The sequence below is a fragment of the Hermetia illucens genome, chromosome 1 (genome assembly GCF_905115235.1).
Source record: "Hermetia illucens chromosome 1, iHerIll2.2.curated.20191125, whole genome shotgun sequence".
In the NCBI taxonomy this organism is placed as follows: domain Eukaryota; kingdom Metazoa; phylum Arthropoda; class Insecta; order Diptera; family Stratiomyidae; genus Hermetia; species Hermetia illucens.
The window spans coordinates 103,468,513-103,488,350 of record NC_051849.1 but is presented as its reverse complement, the minus strand read 5'-3'; positions in this window follow the sequence as shown (position 1 = coordinate 103,488,350).

Genomic DNA, 19,838 nt, shown 5'->3' with positions numbered 1-19,838 from the left:
TCATGATTTGAGAACCTCCTCTTCTCTCCCTCCATTTTAATCGTGCAACTTTTGAACTAATAAGGGCATTCTTCAATAAAGCCAGGGCGGGAACCTCAAAAGCCGCGCCTCATTACACATCGCAAGCAGGAGAAGCATCAGTTGAGGATACGGTTCGTCGTGGATCTCCTTAAGGCACAGAGTCGCCTTTACCTTATTATTATGAGGCTGGGTTTACCAATGGCCGAAAATGCTGTCCTCCTGGTTGTTCTCTGCCGGGGCAGGTGGCGGTAGTCTAACCAGTAGATTCCCTTGTAGCTAGACAGGGTTGCCAGGCTCATCTTTACACTTGTCTGATTTAACGAACCGAAAACCAAAACCCGTTTATTCCCTGTTTTCGAGTCACATCGCCGATATAATTAGCGTACATAACTCCGAATTTCCCGACGCAACTGGAAAAGATCTTCGTTATGGTATCCACCACCATTTTCCCTGCTGAACCTGCGTAATTTAAGTACCATGAATCTTTATGATTCTCATACCACTACTCAAATGCGTATTCATCTAAAGTACTTTTCCTCATAGAACATGAATAACAATATCCACTATATATAATGAGATCGATTGCTTTGCCACTGTAGTATTTGATGGGCGTTACTACGCCATACAAGGAAGTATAACTGTGCTTTTTACATAATCCATCACCTTCTTCTTTTTTTTTTTTTCTTTGACGGCTGCTGTCAAACATTGTCTTCGACGCTCCGTACAAATGCTCAATGATATTTTGGTAAGCAGATTTTGCTAAACCTGCAGAAATATCCATAAAACCGTAGAATACGTTTATCTCTATGACTTGGGGTTTTGTCAGACGCTGGCTCGCCTCTGCCCTGGGAGCAGCGTGCCCGAAGTGGTTACAAGGTGGTATTTGCTCCCTTTTATTAATTTAAAAACGCGTTATGTGTGAACATAAATTCGCCTTGTAAAATTTTTAGGCCTAAGCCGACCGAGGCTGAACTAAAATTTTGTTTAAGAATCGAGGGATTCCAAAGCCCGCCATTTACTTAATGGTACGCCTTTTTATAGGTCCTGAGAAAGATCATTTTTTTCCCATTTTTCTTCAATGGCAACTTCCAGCGGTGATAAAGTCTCATACTTGTACCCTCCAGAACAAATAAAATAGACCCCTTCCGCGATGCCCAAAAGCTGCCTATGCAAAGATATGGGAGTTGGCACTAATGATGATCTTCCTTTAGAGTTTCCAGCGTATCGTGCTCCAGGGTTCGGATGACTAATTGTCAATCGGTATCACAAAATTCGTATTTTTTGGCGAGGTTTCATCTAACTAATTTTTAACGATATAAAACGTCTTATTGTTCCAAGTATTTTTTTGACAGCAATACCTTTTATTTGTATTTCCATTCTTTCATCAATTTTCGATGGACTTCTAGACCATTTCTTTTTCTCATGATCATCTGTTGCAAAAATTTGGTTTGTTGATAATAGAAAATAGACAAATCTTTTAAATTTTTTTCACCAACCAGCACTTTGTACAAAAAGTCAAAAATATTGTTACCCACTAACGCTACGCATACAAATAACGTGTATATATGACGCTACGATCACATGTTTCTGAATACCGTTATTCATTATTAAATTGCACGAGGCCATTTTTAAGTCATATTCCATTTTTAACGTTTTGTTTGAAACTAACCTTTCGATTCAATGTCTGCCTGTCTGCCTGTCACATCTGATTTACTTTACATACAATGGAGCACCATTATACAATGAGTTTAAGAAAGGCGCAAGGGGGGTGAAAAATGTGATAATTCGCAAACGTGTATCTATACGAAATTTAGGCCTCAAAATACATCCCATTCCGATATCTGCTCAAGCTAAATTATTAATATTATATTACCATATTTTAGAAATTTACCCAAAATTAAATTCATCTGAATAGTTAGAACGCACTCCAACTATTATTAACAAAGTCATAGAAAGTTGTAATTGTGTATTTCACGTGAATTTATCCCACTTTAAGGCGGAGTTGCAGTTTGGAAATTCATATATCAAGGAATATTTTGAGTTGGGGGTATAATTATTTGGCGCATTGAATGAGCTTTATTTAGGAAATATCGGAATAAGAGGTACTTGGTGTTCTAAATTTCACATATGGAAATGCGCCATTGCCACTTTTTTCAAATTGTTTGGTTGGATGAATTCTAGGAGTACTTACGCTTCAAGGTGATCTTAAAAGATCAATTTCAAAAAGTACCACTTAAGCGCTTTCAAGTCTTACCTCAGGGAAAAGGAAGTCTACAACGCTGTGAAACGTCTAGATCTAGCGGTAGAAGTAAGCCCTAGGTAGAATGGATGATATTAGAGAAAACACCCTTTAAAGTTGGATTTGTATACAAAATTTATTGTCCACGTGTGACTTACTCAAATTAGTCATGATAACTATGATAACTAACGTCGGCACCGAAGACGAATCAACCAACAACATCAAACCGCACTGGTCAAACAGGAAGAATAAGGATAGGTGAATACAACTTTGAGACCATTGATAATTTCTCCTATCTAGGGTCGAAAATCACAACCGATAACAGCTACGATGATGTAATCTGCGCACGGTTGTTGTCAGCCAACAGAACCTATTTCAGCTTACAAAGACTATTCCGGTCAAAACGTCTCACCATAGGGTCAAAGCTCTTACTGTACAAGACTACGATCTTGCCAGTCCTCATGTATTCCTCGGAAACTTGGGTTCTTAACAAAGAATATTGAATACCGGTAGTTGCCCCGTTGATGATGATGAACTATATTTATAAAAATCAAATGTTGCCTTTTTTATCGTGCGAAATTTCTCTTGCGTGAATGACTAATATGTAAATTGATAAAAAATCGAGATATCATGAATCATATTTAAGGCTTTATTTTATCGTCTTCAAAATAACATCCATCTGAAGGCATACCCGCTCATACATTGCAGGTAGGCCGCCAAATGGTTGGCGTTCATCTCTCTTGGTCGCACTCTGCTTTTTCGACTTTCGTTCCTCCTCGAAATGCGACTCGGATGATTCTTGGCTTGTCTCCATGTCACCCACGTTTCATACGTTTTACCAACAAAATTATCCATATTAAAATACCACAAAAGGTAAAAAGTTGACTGATGTAAACAGATGCCAGGCTGATACTAATGTTGCATGGGCACTAGAATATTGAAATGTATATCAGTTAAGTTGGTACCAATTTAAAGTACGTCTGGAATCCGGAAGCTAGTATAAAAAATTTTGTGTTTCCTATGTAAAGGCCGATGAGTACATGACAGTTCCGTGTGTATGTAGTTAAAAATTCAATTGGACTCTGAAAAGCCATTCCCAGAAATAATTTGATCTGGGTAGCACTGTATTAATAATAGTCAACCTCATATGTTTCACACTAGTAGTTCAATATTATCAGTAAATGTGAAGAAGTTAACCTACAACAGTCACAAACAAGCCGGAATACCAGCACTTAGCCCGCGTCAGACGTCTGAGCGGATAGGACGTGTTTCAAAACTGTTCCGGCTCTTTTCATAGTGTGAAGTGAAAATAGAGATACAAGTGAAATAACTGTCGCTTCAAGGGATGAATCTTGATCCCGAAAGGAACCACCCCAATAAGAAAAACGAGAACGAAACTCCATCGAGCCCGAAGGCAGTCGTGAAACTGCCCTTGAGGATAGCGAATCCGACGTGGGTCGCGAAACTACAGGCGACGAAGACGCCGCCCTGCGGAGACAGGTGCAGGTACTTACGGCCGCTGTGAAGAGCATGGCGAGTTGCTCTTCTCGGCACGTCATCACACTATTATTATCCAGGCAGACCCCAATACAACCAAGTCAATTCCTACCAAAATCCTCTCCACAATCCCCAACAACGTCGCCCTGAAGAAAACTTCAATCCACTATATCCACTCCCAGGCGCACTATGAATCCGCCAAAACATTCTAAAAAAAGGTACCCACCTCCTCTTCATATACATCCCATCCCATCTCAAACCCATCACCCTAGTCCTACGTGGGTTAATCTTTACCTACTCCCCTAAGCAAAACCTCAATAAATTACATCGCCACGGCACCCCTGAAACCACCAGCGTCCGTCAATATGAAACCAACTCGTCCCGACGGAACTCAAAACCCCTCCACCTATTCCTTGTCACGTTCACCCTCAAGTTCCAACTGGAAGAAAATCCATCCTGCATCAATTGCGGAGCCAACGCACATCCGGCGAGTTACTGCAACTGCCCGATTTTTGAGCAAGCCCACGCCCACAAGCACAACTATCCCTCCCCATAAAGCCAAATCCAATCCCTCCCACCAAACTCGGTCCCCAACCAAAACCCTCTCAAATTCCCCCTTCCTATACCACTCAATCCGCACCATTCTCATACGCAGCAATGACTACGAACGCCTTTGACCTCGACTCCGAGATCCCCTTACTGTTCAACACCTCTACCGTTCAATTAGCGCCTCAACTCTCCACCTCCACCGCCCCCCCCCCCTCCCAAATACAACTCCCCTTTTTTCACCAATGGAGAAGATACTCGCGCTGCTCTCCTTCCTCTGTCAAGTATCGCCCAGTAATGGTCACTAAAGTGGTATTACTAAATGTGAACTCAGTTGTCAGTCGACAAAAGCGTCACGAACTGGCCAACTTCCTTGCCATCCACTCACCAAACCTACTCTTTCTTACCGAATCCAAAGTTAACCCAAGGCATAAGCTTTCCACTCCGGCCGAGTTGACCATCAAGGTGGGGCACAGCCATATTCGCCATATTGATAGCAAATCCTCTAGACGCTCAGCGAGTCCATCCATTGAGCTAACTATCGTCTCTATCACCACCCTTTCCTCCATCATATTCCTAGATAGCCTCTACTGCTCCGATCAAATCCTTAATTCTGCTGACATATCCTTGCGCAACACCTCAAATCCCTCCCAATTAACCAACATAAACGTTTCTTCCTCGTACTAAAGGACGACTTAAAGGCCAAACATAATACTTGCTACAATATCGCCATAAACGTCAATGGCAATAGGTTATCGACTTACCAACCATTCCAGGCCTGAGCGACCTTGACGGTGCTGTCCTTTACTTCGCCATCGCTGATCACCTCCCCCAAACCGAACCCAAGCTCCTACCCAAATACGTGTCCACAAACTGGCAACGCCATAACCACAAACTGTCGGCTATCTGTCTCCCGTCCAATCCGTTTCCTGCCGAAATTGACTCCGCGTCTGCAGTGAAACCATCCCTCTCATACCACTAAACTACCAGGGCCTGATCACCCTCCCACCCTATGTCCTGGAGCCCATCAAGCAAAAAACCACCCGGCGGAGCCCATTTCCATCCTCTTCCTGTCCCAACTCTTCGACATATGTCTCTTATCAACACATTTTCCCACACCATGGAAGGAATCCCACATTGTTCCCATTCCAAAAATATAATAGCCATCGGCCTCCTCCTCAACCCTCTTAAGATCTCCTAATACTTTCCACTCAGAACTGCAGTTATCACGACGGGTGACGGATGATAACATTCAATCGATTCGATCGACACCGCCCTGGCCTCGTTTATTCCACCGCTCGATAACACCACCGTCCCCTATATGTATGCTTCCTCCAGCCTTTCAGGAATCCCTAATATTCCTCCCTACAACCAACAAGATAGGAGGGGTTTTTCCTGGGTTTCCCCTCTATAGCATAAATCCTAGGTGTGGCAGGGAGATTTGTTGCAGTCGACTCAGTGGTGAATGAGTACCTGAGTCAAATCAGGGTAATAATCTCGGGCGAGCGCAATGCTGACCACATTGCCTCCTACAGAGTACTGTAGCGTACCGTAACTATCTTGAATGAAGTGCTCTAACAAACTTGAAGGGCCTGATCCAATATGGATTGTTGCGCCAACGATTATTATTATTATATAATATACAGATTTTCCCGACAATTTTTATTTATAATACGATTTATTTCCTTTTTTCTAATTGGGGTCATTCTGGATCGACGGCATCAATTACTAGCTAAAAATATCGAAAGCGGTTAAGGGTTAATCTGCGATAATATATGTGCCTAGGACAAAATTATATCGAGTAAATAAATCTCGTGATTTCCTACAAAAGTTTCCTAAGGATATATTAAATAATTATATTTCTGGAAAAATTCGCTAAAAATCAGTTCTGCCTGTTACGTTCCCATATTGATAGCGTAATAGCGGCATATAATTTTTCATACTCCATCCCGAGTTTCAAAACCCATTTCAGATTATTGCCAATAATGCCAACATTAATGAAAAGTGTTAACACAAATTAGTTAACCACTTCCCTTAACGATCTACATGTAGGCAGAGAAAAGAACCTATGAAATAACAGCATTTCACGATATCAACTCAAAACCGATTGAGACTAAAAGCGCTCACCGCAAATTCCAATTTCGGAAAGTAACTACCAACCCTGAAAGTGGGAAGACATGTTCTGGCCATTCATGGCATAGCTTTTCATGGCATCCAAACGGTTTAAACCAACTGGTGATATAATTAGAAAAGTAGTCCAAATGACTATGGCCATCCAATTAAAAGATACCCCTAGTTAGGAAGTGGTTATACTGAATGGTTTGAACCCTCCTAATGGCTTTGGGAAATGAGACAAAAGCGGACTTCATTATGAGATTTAGATGACAGTTCCACATTGTCTTCAATATTTTCCTTTTCAAGTCTTTTCAGAAACATTTTATATTTGATGGGAAAGCCCACCAGTCACAGCCCCAGCAGTTAAGAAAACTATTAGGAGAACTGAGTACCTTTTCCATAAAATTTTCACAAACAATTGAATAATTAACATTTATTCAGTACACCCTTATTCTTAACTCTTATTATCAAACCTTCACTCCATTTTCCGCACGCACTACATCATTTCTTCATTCTACATAATTAATGATGCGAATCTATTTTTACTACGAATCATTAAGTATTGTGAGAATGGAACTACTTAATCTACTACATACAACATTCCGTGATAACACTAACATAACACTTTCAAAGGGGAAGAGACGCCATCATCAATTTCCAACTTGAGAACTTTTTGCGTTAATTTACTCGACAGAAAAGTCCAATTAAAGTCAGACTTTTCGTTGACAGACAGCTGAAAATTGGTAAGTACCAATCCACGTCTTAAAGAAATTCCCTTGAACTGAATTTCCTTTTTATTTTCTCCCAGAAACTTTGTCTTCTTTCGTAGGCTATTCAATATTCAGGCACCGTTCGTTCGCCTCGCCGCCCCAGAAGGCGTATCCCATCGTCTGCTATTCAATTCACTTCATTTGCAATTCCTTTGACATAATGGAGGCGATGTCAGAACCTAGAAATTCCTTGGAGCGTTCCAGAATTCCCTGCCGAAGTTTCTGCGGCATAATAATCAGATTTGCCAGCAGTCGAAGGGACGACAACGTGTATTTTCATTGCAGGAGATGTTTCGAAGGCATTAGTGTACGCTTAGAAGCTCCGAAGTATTGTATATTTTCCCAGGACATAAGTTGATAGTTGAAAGCAATGGAATAGAGAATACCATAAAAGCATTAGGAATTAAAATCGCAAACAAGCAACTGTTAGACCAGCTTATGCTATGGTTTATTGAGACAATGGAGTGGAAGTCCAAAAAAGGTTTTAGTATATTTGGGAAATGTTTTCATTGCAGGATAAGAACTAGATAAATAACAACAGTTTGCCGTAGATCGCGAATACCGAAACCGTACCAATACAGAAAAATTGCCCTAAGTAAAACTCTCAGAGAAATTAATAGACCTAAAAAATTTAAAAGTCTCCAACTCATATCCGTAACGGCGATACCAGGGGAAATAATACAGCATGACCATCCTGCTATTCTCCGAAGACCGAACAATTTTTTAAAAAAATTTAATAGAAAAAATACGAAGTTTACGTACACTTACCTGGAAAACTACTGTAAAGATGTTGCTGAAATCGTTGTTGCTGTTCTTGCTATCCATTAGAAGGCCCTTCCTTAAGTACTTTTTTGAGATGCTATAGGCGAAAGGCAAATCTGCAAAACTCAGTAGGATTTTGGCCAGGGACCATCCCTTCTTGAATAGTCGTCGATTTGGTAAAAACCTGGAGCTGCTAGTCCATTACCTCAGGGGTCGTCAACGATCTTTAACGGAAAGAGGAAGACGCGACTGAAGGAGACTTTATCCAAGTAGTATCCAGGGCTCACAAAAATAACCTAAAGAAGGACAAAAGGACAGAATGCGCTACGCCGCCATAGACCTGTTTGTCTGTCTACAGCTAAGGAGGCTAGAAATCGAAAATCGGTAGCAGAAAGACGGGGAAATCAAGAATGGCTAGACCGTCGGCTGTGCTTATTACGCCGACGGAAGGCAAGATATTTGCGAAAGTCCTCAGTAAAATCCGCTAGAAGATAAAACCGACAATGGAGAAGGCGTGTCTTCCATACAGAAAATTAAGGGCGTGAGGAAGCTCCACGCTTATAAGGGACACGACAGGAGAACAGCATGCTCCAGATGAGGTCAGGTAGGTCAACAAGCAAAGACCTGCAACGACGGAAAAAATTGCGCGATCTTGGCGCATCTGGTGAAAGCGTTGCACACTGCAGATTCGGGGTGGTGTCCAATATTTAGGACGGAACTCTAAAAAGCTAGGACGCGAATCGCATGATCCGCTTTCTACAAATTAATCAATAGCGGAGTGCAAATGCTCACGGGTTGCTAGCGAAGTTCGCTGCGGAGGTAAACGCTGATCTAATGCTAATCAGCGAGCAATACAAGAATAGGCTTAATGGCATCTTGACTTATCGGGTACCGCTACCATCCGGGTTCGCGTCGACGTTTGATGTTTAGGAATAACGTTTTTAGCATTTACCGGAGGCCAAATGAGACGATCCCGGGCTTACGGCGCAGGTTTGATGCCTACGAATACGCCGTTGCGGACACGAAAGGGTGACCCCAGAGCGAAAGCATCCTGCAAACAGTGGCGAAAACTGGGCTCGCAGTTATAAAAACTGGATCCATGGAACGTTCCGGTACGCAGGCTGCGAAGGAACCATAACTGACGAAATCTTTGGTACCACCGGTGGATGGGGTGGCAAGTTCGAAAAGACTTTTCGGCAAGTGACTGTCACCACAGGCACTGTTTGTGGGCGTGCACCAACACGGCGCGCCGCTGCGTGTGGAACGTCGCGAGGGTGAACATCGGGAAATTCGTCCAAGCTCTTGTAACAGTAGAGCCGCGCTGTAGGGCGCTTCGGGAGGTGGCAGCGTTGCAAATGACGCTGTCGTAAATTCAGTGATGAACCTGATAACGACAGCTTCCATACAACGGAGCACCGCAGCCGTGACAAACTTTCTGTATACTGGTGAATGGTAGAAATTGCGAATCTACGGAAGGGGCGTCATAAGTTCAATCGTTTGGCACAACTTTTATAAACCCGCTATGAGGCATGAGCCATAAAGACAAAGTATAAATCAGCGAAAAGAAGACTCCGCAGCGAGATAAATAATTGCAAAACTCGAGGTTTTCAGAAGCTAGTCAACAAGGTAAAGGAGGACCCGTGGGGGGGGGGGGGGGTATTCCGTACGGGTTGATGTCAACGCGGAAGTCGTCGAACACTGCCTTTGTTCACAGTCTTACCTTTCACAATGAAAAGGCTCGAAGAAGCAGTTCTCACCATGAAAAATATTAAAGCCCGGTCCTAATATTATCGCAGCAGAAAGTTTACAAGCTGGTATTACACCAACAGCCGAATGGCATATTGATGCGATGAGTAAGAGCATGGATGAGTGATCATGGTTTCAGCCTTGTTGAAAGTAGTATTGACCAGAAAGTGAATTTCGACCTTGCGTCCCATATCGATCGGCGAGTTGACCATAGAGTCAGAACCAGAGGGTTAAATTAGCTTGGAATAATGCTCGACTCGAAAATAAGCTTCTTCGAGAAATTCACAGCAACAGCGACCAGGCCTGCAGCTGGACAACCCACCTTGAGTCGGCTAATGGCGAATTCTTGGGGCCCGGTATCTACCATGAGACGTCTTCTTATGGAAGCCAAGCAATCCGTTTGCTCTGGAGTGCGGAGGTAACGGCTGATGCCCTTGACAAGGAACTGCATCGTAAGCGCCTTACCCAAGTGCAGAGACGAGAAGCTTTGGGAGTGGTGTCTGCTTATCGCACTGTCCCATAAACGACCGTGATGATAATCCCCGTTGTCCTCCTTGCTGAGAAATGTAAAGCCATCTACAGTCGCAAAGGCCAAGATTTCAGAGAGGTGGTTGCCCGTGAAGAACGCTAACGCGTACTTACTGAGTGTCAATTTCTAAGTGGGCATGGAGATTTTCAGTCTCACCTGTCAGTCTTACCTGATGCAAGATTGGTGATGCAGGGAGCTTTATCTGTGAGATGCTAACGAGCGGTGGCAGATGGAGTCGTGTTGCGTATTGTGTGCAGGTTTTCTGTCTTGCGAAGTTTCTCTGGCAAGAAATCTAGATCCCTGGAAGGGAAAGTCTGGGTCATCAGTGATATAGGTGTCAGAGATGTTTTCTTCCGTTATGAGCGAAATTGGGGAAAGCGAGTGAGGAAAAGTGTACATCTGGACTGGAAGGTACGGATTCAGCCTAAATCAAACCAAAATAGAGCTGACGCCATTTACCACCAAGACAAGGGTACCCGAATTCCATTTCACACAGCTAAATAGAAACAAGTCGGGAAACCGGAAGCTTGACGCTTCAGGTATAAAAGGTTTTGTGTTTCCCTATGTGAGGAGCATAACGTAGATCTCCATTGGCTTATAGCATTGACCCGAGATATTGAAATCGTTCAGTTCTGGGCAGGTTACTGCCATTGCCAGAACTGAGCGATTTAAATATCTCGAAGGGCAGGTTGCCGACATTGCCAAAACTCAGCGTTTTAAATATCTCGAGGGGCAGGATACTGCCATTGCCAGAACTCAACGATTTAAATCTCTCGAGTCAATGCTATCTGCCAATGGATCCCTGCGTAATGAAATTATTTCACACATTAACGCAACCTGGATGAAGTGGCATTCCCCAACTGGTGTTCTTTGTGATCGACGTATCAGCGCACGTCCCAAATCTAAAATTTACTGCAATGTCGTCCGTCTGCCGCTCTCTATAGTTCTGAGTATTGGCCGACTATAAAGGTCAATGAACGGCGTCTTGCGGTAATGGGGACGAAGAAGTTGCATTGCACTGGTGGCGTGACACGTTTTGATTAGGTCTGAACTGAGAATATCCGCGATCGAACGGGTTTGCACCGATCGTGGAAAAACTGCAAGAGGGGCGTTTTCGATGGTGTGGTCACGTAATTCATACTAACGAGAATTCAACGACCAGTATTGGTCACAACATCGAAAGCAATGGTAAGCAACCAAAAATCCGGCCAAAACAATGGTGGTTTAATATGCTGGATGGGGATTTAAAGGTCTCAAGATTACATCCTGATCAGGCATTTATAAAATGACGAAACCGATCACCACAGGTCGACCCCGCTTGTGAACTGATGGCTGAACAAAAAGAAAAAGATGTGAGGAGCGACGAGCGCACGACAGCTCCGTGTAATATAGCTAAAAATTCCATTGCCCTCTATTTTCTAGAAAGTGATTTAAATAAATCATTTGATGGAAAGCCCTGTGTTGATAATGGTCAACCTCATACGCCCCTGTTTATTATCATTATGAGTTTAATATTATTAGCAAATGCCAACAATTTAACCAACATCAAATATAAACAAGTCGGAATACCGGAAGCTCGCGCTTCGGGTATAAAGGTTTTGTGTTCATCTTATGTAAGAAACTTCAACGCACATTTTTCCGTCCGTATATAGCTACAAATTCAACATAATCCTTCATATTTTTCCAAACTACGAGATATACGTACATATTACAGCCATAGATATCACACTCACCCTAAACAAACAAACTGCCTATTACCGAATACTGTACACATACTCGTATATGCACCTATATAAATTGATCGTACTCATATTTCCGATTTACTTCTTATATCTGTTTGAATTAGGCACTACCCGCAAAGTTCATTAGCACGCATATATTATATACCTACATACAAACATGTCTGGTTGACAAATAACTAAAAAACTAAAACAAAATAATTCTGTGCGACCCAATTCATAAGAACTCATTTCGTTGTGGTACTGACGAATTGATATCTGATGATGACGTCATGCAGGTTGTAGAGTGCACGAAATTCACAAAAAATTGTAAAGTTTCACTCCCTATAACTTTGTTAGTGATGGTTCGATTTTCTTCAAACTTGACCAAACTGTGCATTATGTTCTTCATTACACGCATGCCAAATTTTGTACTTCTAGGATGAATATAAGGGGGGTTGCCGGGTAAATTTCTAAAATGTGGAAATATACTATTATTAACTTTATTTGTGCAGATATTGGAACCGGATATATTTTGAGGCCTAGATTTCGTAGAGATGCAACACTGTGATTTTTTTCAGATTTTTCGGTTGGATAGGTTCTGAGAACGAGACCTGTTACACTTTTTGTGGGTCACATTTTGAACCCTCACTCCCCTATGTTTCATCTAATATCAAATATTGAACCAGATTCGAAAAGTACTAATTGAGACCTTTCATTTGATACCCCACATGGCTACATTCTGTGAAAAAAAAATTTGCACCCTCCATTCACATGTATGGGGAGCCCCCCCTTAAACTTAACACAAGATGGCGCCACTTACTGCATGTAAAGGGATCACCAGATTACATACTCTCACCAATTTTCGTGACAATCGGTTTAGTCGTTTCCGAATAAATCGGGTGTGACAGACAGACAGACAGACAGACAGACAGACAGACAGACAGACAGACGGACAGACAGACACCGTCTCGATTCTAATAAGGTTTTGTTTCACACAAAACCTTAAAAAATGGCGTCTCGACTGAGCGGGAGAACCATTAAAACTCGAGATCCGAGTGCCGTGTTCGAGAACCAGACAAATCGTATCCTCAATCCACATTTCCCTTGCCTCATGTATGTAAAGTGATGATATGAGCCTCCATTGCCGATTGTAAGGAATTTTAGTAATTCCGTGCAGGGGATAGAGAGCGGCGGTAATCACCTTACAAATAAATCTATTATTAACATGAAAGTAGGCTCTTTTCAGAGCTTTTTAAAAAGGAACGACCGCAACGGAGGACACGGACCTTCAATTCTTAACATAAACTTAGATAATACATCCTGATTTAACACCTATAGGTCTACCATCAAATAATACTCTCACCTTGACGTTGGTAGCCCCGGGCGCAATGCAAAGACAAGAGAGACGAGAGTTCTTTGCGCTATAAAAAAGAGACGGGCAGTCGGCCCGTACCTCAGTGCTAGTACCTAATACGAATTAGGTATTAGCACTGAGGAAGGAGGCACGTGGTCTCCGTAACGATTGTATGCGGGTAAAAATAAAACTATTTACAGGATAAGGAAAAAAACCTAGTTATTTTCTCCACTTAACTCTAACAACTTTGAAGTGTGCATTGTTAAGTCAATTATTTCATTTCTTCTTGTCCCCAAGGACGAATACACACCACCTTCGCGGTCATGAAACCATTTGAAATGATAAGATCAAATAGGTTCTTCCCTCAAGGGTTTCATTTGCTATTGCTCCAACATATTTGTTGAGCGTTCACATCACCACCTATTGGAAGTTCAAGGATACTTAATTCCAGTTCCTTTAGTTCTTGTCAAGTCAAGGAAATCGTAGTGTAAGTAAGCAAAAGTAAGTATAACGTTTCTTCCCTTACCATTAACCTGGTATTGTAAGCCGACCGCCACTAGGTCCTAGGAACAGAATTCCCTGAGTAGAGTTGCCTCTAGCAATTTTGACGTCAAGATGTAGGCAGTCAGTCTTGAAAACTCCTCAGTGAAGAAGTTCCTAGCCCCCTTTAGTGATCAAATATCATTGATTTTGTTAAAACGAATCCACGACCCATGCACCAAAAATATAGAAACGTAGTCCTGCAGCTTTGTCGGTCCTGCTGCCAGTAGATAGGAAGATACTTTTGCATACTGCTGGTTACTTAACTACTATTTCTGTTTGGAGACAAAAATGTAATCTAAGTGCTAACTGAAGAGGTTGCTGCGTCCTGTGTGGGTCTCATCGGGGTCATCAGCTCTTCGCCACACACGCCGCAGTACCTTCTGCTGTCGTCGCCTGGGAGCCTTGTTAGGTTCACCGTTTCAGATTTGGTACGAAATCTGAACTGTACGAAATATTATTTCAATTCGAAGCTCCAGCGAAACTGATTAAATTTATCAGAATGACAATAAGTATGTATAGCGCTGAAGTGAAGATAAAAAACCAACAAGATATTTCAGCACTGACTCCGGATTAGGTCTGACCACAACATTATTTAACATCGCTCTGGAGTACATAATAGAAAAGACACCGGTGAATCTAACTGGTACAGTACTGTATAAATCATCCCAGATAATAAAAATAATGGCCCTGCTGAAGATTGATGACGAAGCGACATAAGTTGCCGACACAACCCAAAGAACGACGCAAATTGGACAAAATATGGGCAAGGTTTAAGCGAAACGACACCAGAAAAAATCCGAAACAGATGGGAGGATTCAGTCGAGAGCGCAAATTACGCACTGCTCGGGTTCTGAAACTGAAAAACGTGGTCGGAAGGCTAAGGATCTATATCAGACTGTAGCGCCATAAAAGAAGAAGACCAGAAGGGAACCATCTTCTTTCTCAAGTATACATTCCTTACCTCCGCCCCCACCGAGGGTAGATTTGATAAATTAAAATTTGCGATAATGATATGAAAATACGCTCCTTCTATGAGGCACCTTAACTTTTCAAAGGAACGACCACCGCAATTTCTTAACGCTGTTGGAAAAAAAGGACATTCCGCCCTGTGTCCATACTCTTTCCATCTTTCCGGGGGTGGGATCCAAAATTGAACCCTTCCGTTTTGAAATCAAAATAGCCCCATATTGTGGTACATACCTTTTCTTCTGGAGAAGAGTCACTACACCGTATATTATAGTGGCAATCCAGTAAACCATGTGCCCGGAGTAGGCTTCTTAGTTAGCCAAAATATGACACCTCCTGTTATCGGCTTTGAAAACATAAGCGAACGTCTATGCACTCTGCGCTTGCGAGACAAATTTAGCAATATAAGCCTCATTAACGTTCACGCCCGTACAGAGGAGACTGAAACGGTCTGCGGAAACTAAAATCGAAAACCAACCAATCAGCCAACCACACTGATCAAACGGGAAGAATAAAGATAGGAGACTACAACTTCGTGACCGTCTAGGGTCAAAAATCACAACCGATAACAGCTACGACGATGAAATCCGCGCACAATTGTTAGCAGCCAACAGAGCCTATTTCAGCTTACAACACGTCAGGAAACCGGAAGCTCGCTTCAGGTATGAAAGGTTTTGTTTGCTTCTTCTGGGAGTATATTTGATTGTAGAACTATCCCATTTGTAGGTATCCCGGTATCTATACGCATTTAGCATGCCAGATTACTCACTTTAGTATGATATTCATATTTAGTTGGAGCAAATCTACAAGGTAAAGTCAACTTTGAGCCACTGTAACTTTGTTATTAATGGTATAGTTTTGATAAAACTTGGGGATAATATGACTCATATTATATTCTAGACTACTAAAACTACAACTCTGGGATAGACTTAAGAGTGGTTTTTGCTCAATTTCCCCAAACATATAGTAATATACTATTTTTAACTTAATTTGAGCAGATATCGATATGGAGAGTATTTTCAGGCCTGGACACCATATAGAGGCAGCTTCACGATATTTTTCAGATTTTTTCAGATTCAGATTTGGTTGGGTAGTTTCTGAGAGCGGGTCCGTTAAAGAAATCACCACTTTCCACTCCTCCCACTCCGCACCTAACAATCTAACAAATCTTAAAACTAAGACCGGCTTCGAAAAATACTAGTCGAGACCTTTCATTTGATACCCAACATGACTATATTTGGTGAAAAAAAAATTTTACACCCCCCTTTTGTATGTATGGGGACCCCCCTAAATCTCAACGTAGAAGGATATCACTCACTGCTTGCCTGGGAGTTCACAGTTCTCATCTTCTCATAAAATTTCGTGTCAATCGGTATAGCCGTTTCTGAGAAAAGTGCGTGTGACACGCAGACAGACAGACAGACGGACAAACAGACGGATATTGAATCGATTTTAATAAGGTTTTGTTTTTCAAATAAAACCTTATTAAAAGCTCTTACTGTACAAGATGATGATCTTACCAGTCCTCATGTATTCCTCGAAGACCGGAGGTTTTTAGCGAAAAAAATTGCAAACTCTTGGCCGTGTTCCAGAGAAGAATTCTCCGAAAAATTTCCTCACTCCTTACATGAGGATGGATGATTCCATAGCCTACATAACGACAAAATCTATGAGCGATACCATTACCATCAGGTTGTGGATAAAATCCGGTTCAATAGGTTACAGTGAGCTGGTCACTTAATCCGTATGGATGAGGATTAAGGCAGGCCTAGACCGGATTATTAAGGCAGGCCTAGACCGGATAGCGGTTGTTGCGCCGTTGATGATGATGATACCTTTTTAAGGAAGCAAAGAGGTTACAGACGCCTTATGAATATCCGTCCAACACCCTTCTCCACCTGGAAGGAGAAACTGACTATTCAAACTTCACCGTGATAATACAAAAAAATCCGCTCCGGGGCTCCATGACTTCTTAAGGAGGCTAACATGTACGGGTTTTTATCGGGGTTCCGCCTCCTTCCCTCTTGCTCCGCGAGTGGGATTGAAAACCTTAACATCAATGTACCTTATTTTCTCGCTCCGATTTAACCATCATCCTCATCGTTTCCGAGTTTAACTAATAATTTTGGCCAACTTTATGTTAATGAAGGAAAACATTAAAATTTTTCTAAGAGATTAGATTTTCGTCTGCTACTTGTAGTCCAGCCTAAAATTAATAGACAACGAGTAGTTTTCCCCAAACTACAACTTTTTGTTTTGAACGCATATCCCCATACAAAGCTTTGTACTGGAAAAGGCGGTATGTCGCTCCCGAAATATATTTATATATATTCATTAACATTAAACATTGCTTTCTCTTTATTCCTCCTGTGAACTGCAAAGTACTATTGATACGACTTTATGAGAAACCGCTTTAAATTTAGAATGAATAGGAAAAAGAGAACGTTCAATGCCTTGAATAACGAGTCAAAATTACAGCCCCAACTGCTTGCAAAGTAGTTACGGTGAAACTGATATGCATTCTCAGGGCGAAGTGGAAAATTAATAAACTTAAGCTTCTTCAATGCATATCCACAGGCTCTTGTCCGCACCAAGAAACCTGAATCAAGCTTCGCGTTTAATTCAGATTTGGATTGGAATCAACTCTTTGACGCCAATTCAAGCTTTTCGAATCTCAACGGGCCAGCGATGGAGTCAGTGCTTCCAATCGCCGCGTCATGGAGCGAAAAGTAAATTGCTCCATCGGAGGCTGCCCATGACGGTGCAGACAAGTCATCCAGTGAACTGGAAAGCAGCAAACTGCTGGGACCCTTCCACTTGGCTTGACGTGGACATGTGCGTGGATATCATCGGCCTGGGGAGTTGCTGGCCTTGGTAGCTGGGCGCCTGGTGGTTGGGAGGCCGACCATTATGGCACTTTCTACCTAACTTCTTGCAGTGCAGCAGTCAGATGGTCGATGGATGATGGCACCGTCCGAACTCGCAATTGGAGCTTGCAGTCTGCGGGAAGATTTTAATTAGAGATAATCAACCGAAATCGAAGGCTCTGAATGCGGATCACTGGCCATTGGAGTCCAACCGGAAATTGACAATGAGAAGCCACTTTGCTTGGTGCTTGCGGTTGACCGACCTTTTCACAGTAGAGTTACCGCCCAGTGGCTTGATTACAAGAAGATAGAACCAGAATGGGAGAGAAATGTTGATTTAGTATCTCCAGTTCTGGTGGTAATAATTAGGTGGTAAATTATGAAGCATTCAATAAAGAGACATCAATAGAGCAATGCATTTGGTGCAAAAAGTGATTAAAAAATATAAGGAAAGTGAAAATCCAATAGAAAATGTAAGTCTACCAAACGTATGTATGTCTGCAGCAATATACAGCAACAATTTATTTTGAAATTTATTAATTATTATTATTATATTAATTTATTTCGAACTTTCGTGAATGTTGATTAATCGGTGCGAAGAGAATTCACATGAGAACATATAGCAATCGTAATTACGTTTGAAGATTTGTCAACTTTTTCGCATTACCTTTAAGAGGAGTTCAACTGTCGACCCAAAGAATCAAAAATAGATGATTTTTCAGGGTTTGACACCACAACTATGATCTTTGGCTTTCCAAAACTGATTTTGATTCACTTCTGGACTGTAGGCACGCTTCTCAACAATGGTATCGAAGATCCCCAGAATGCTCCTTTCGCCTATTTTGGCGATATCGGCTGGAAATGCTGGGTCTAGGCGATGGCGGAACGCTCCCTTTTGCTGCACTGTGTCTGATGACCTGAGAGTCATATACTATGATGTTCTAGACCAGGTTAAGCAACACAATTTTAAAATATTGCGCAGCAACGAAAGTTTCCGATGAGAAAGATGCTTTCTATGAGTAACTACACGTAATTAAGGAAATGGTAATGGTTATGAATGCAAAGGTGGGCTCTGATAACACTGTCCGAGCACGGCCCTCCCAGATCAGTTGGATTTCAACTAACAGGCGATGAAGATCTAGTCAGATTGACCACATCGCTATCAATATTAAAATTTAGGAGCTACATACTAAATATGTTTAAAAACAGCTACTCGACTATGAAAGGGACCATCATTTAGTCGTCGTTTACCTTCAATTGCATGTCTGGGCACTAAGGGTCGGCGTAAAATTCAATACGGGTCGTCTGCATAACCTTCGTATGAATTGCAGTCATGTTAAACTGTATTTCGGAAGCCCCTCTCCAAATATCGTTTGGCGATAGCGAGCATCATAACGTCAAGCTCTGTTGTTAGACTGTCTTCTTCCCCATTACTCGTGGGAAGAAATTGGGGACAATTCTGTTAAAGAAACCCCTGAAACATAAGATAGTAAATTGAAATAATAAAAACTTCTTGTTTCTTTTTCGTTGGTGTGGATATTTATTCTTGCAAATACCGATGTTTCGGGAACCACTTGTTCCCTTCATCAGTGCTAACTAAGTTAGTTGGAAACACCGCATAATTTCACTCAGAATAAGCTAGCCAATCCGGCTGAGAGTCGCACAACAATATCAGACCGGCTTTTCGCCGGTGGACGTTTTAGCAATTATGCCTTCAACCACCAGGGATGGAGGACCTCGCATCGCATGGTTTGGACCAATACAACGTATTTAGCGTCTGCACCTATCACCGTGTCACGTATTTGAGCGGAATCCATTGGGTACGGACATCGACTCCGTGACGCGTTTACAACTCCTTTTTTCGGAACTAAGCCGTGTAAATAATTGTTGAGTTGTCCTACTAACTAAGCAATAATTTTTTCAAGAAGTTCCACTTGACTTCCACTCATTCCCAAGGAACGAGGGGTCCCTTTCCCGTTAAAATATCAACCAATTATTTGTCATCCCAACATTTACAAAGTTCTCACTTGAGCTCCTGCACGAACACGTCAAAAGAACTTGATTTTCCGTAATTGATATTTGAGGAACAAAAAGGATTTACAAAGGCTGCAGTGGATGTTAAAAATAGCTTAAAATCGATACAGTAGCTGTCAACCGAAAAC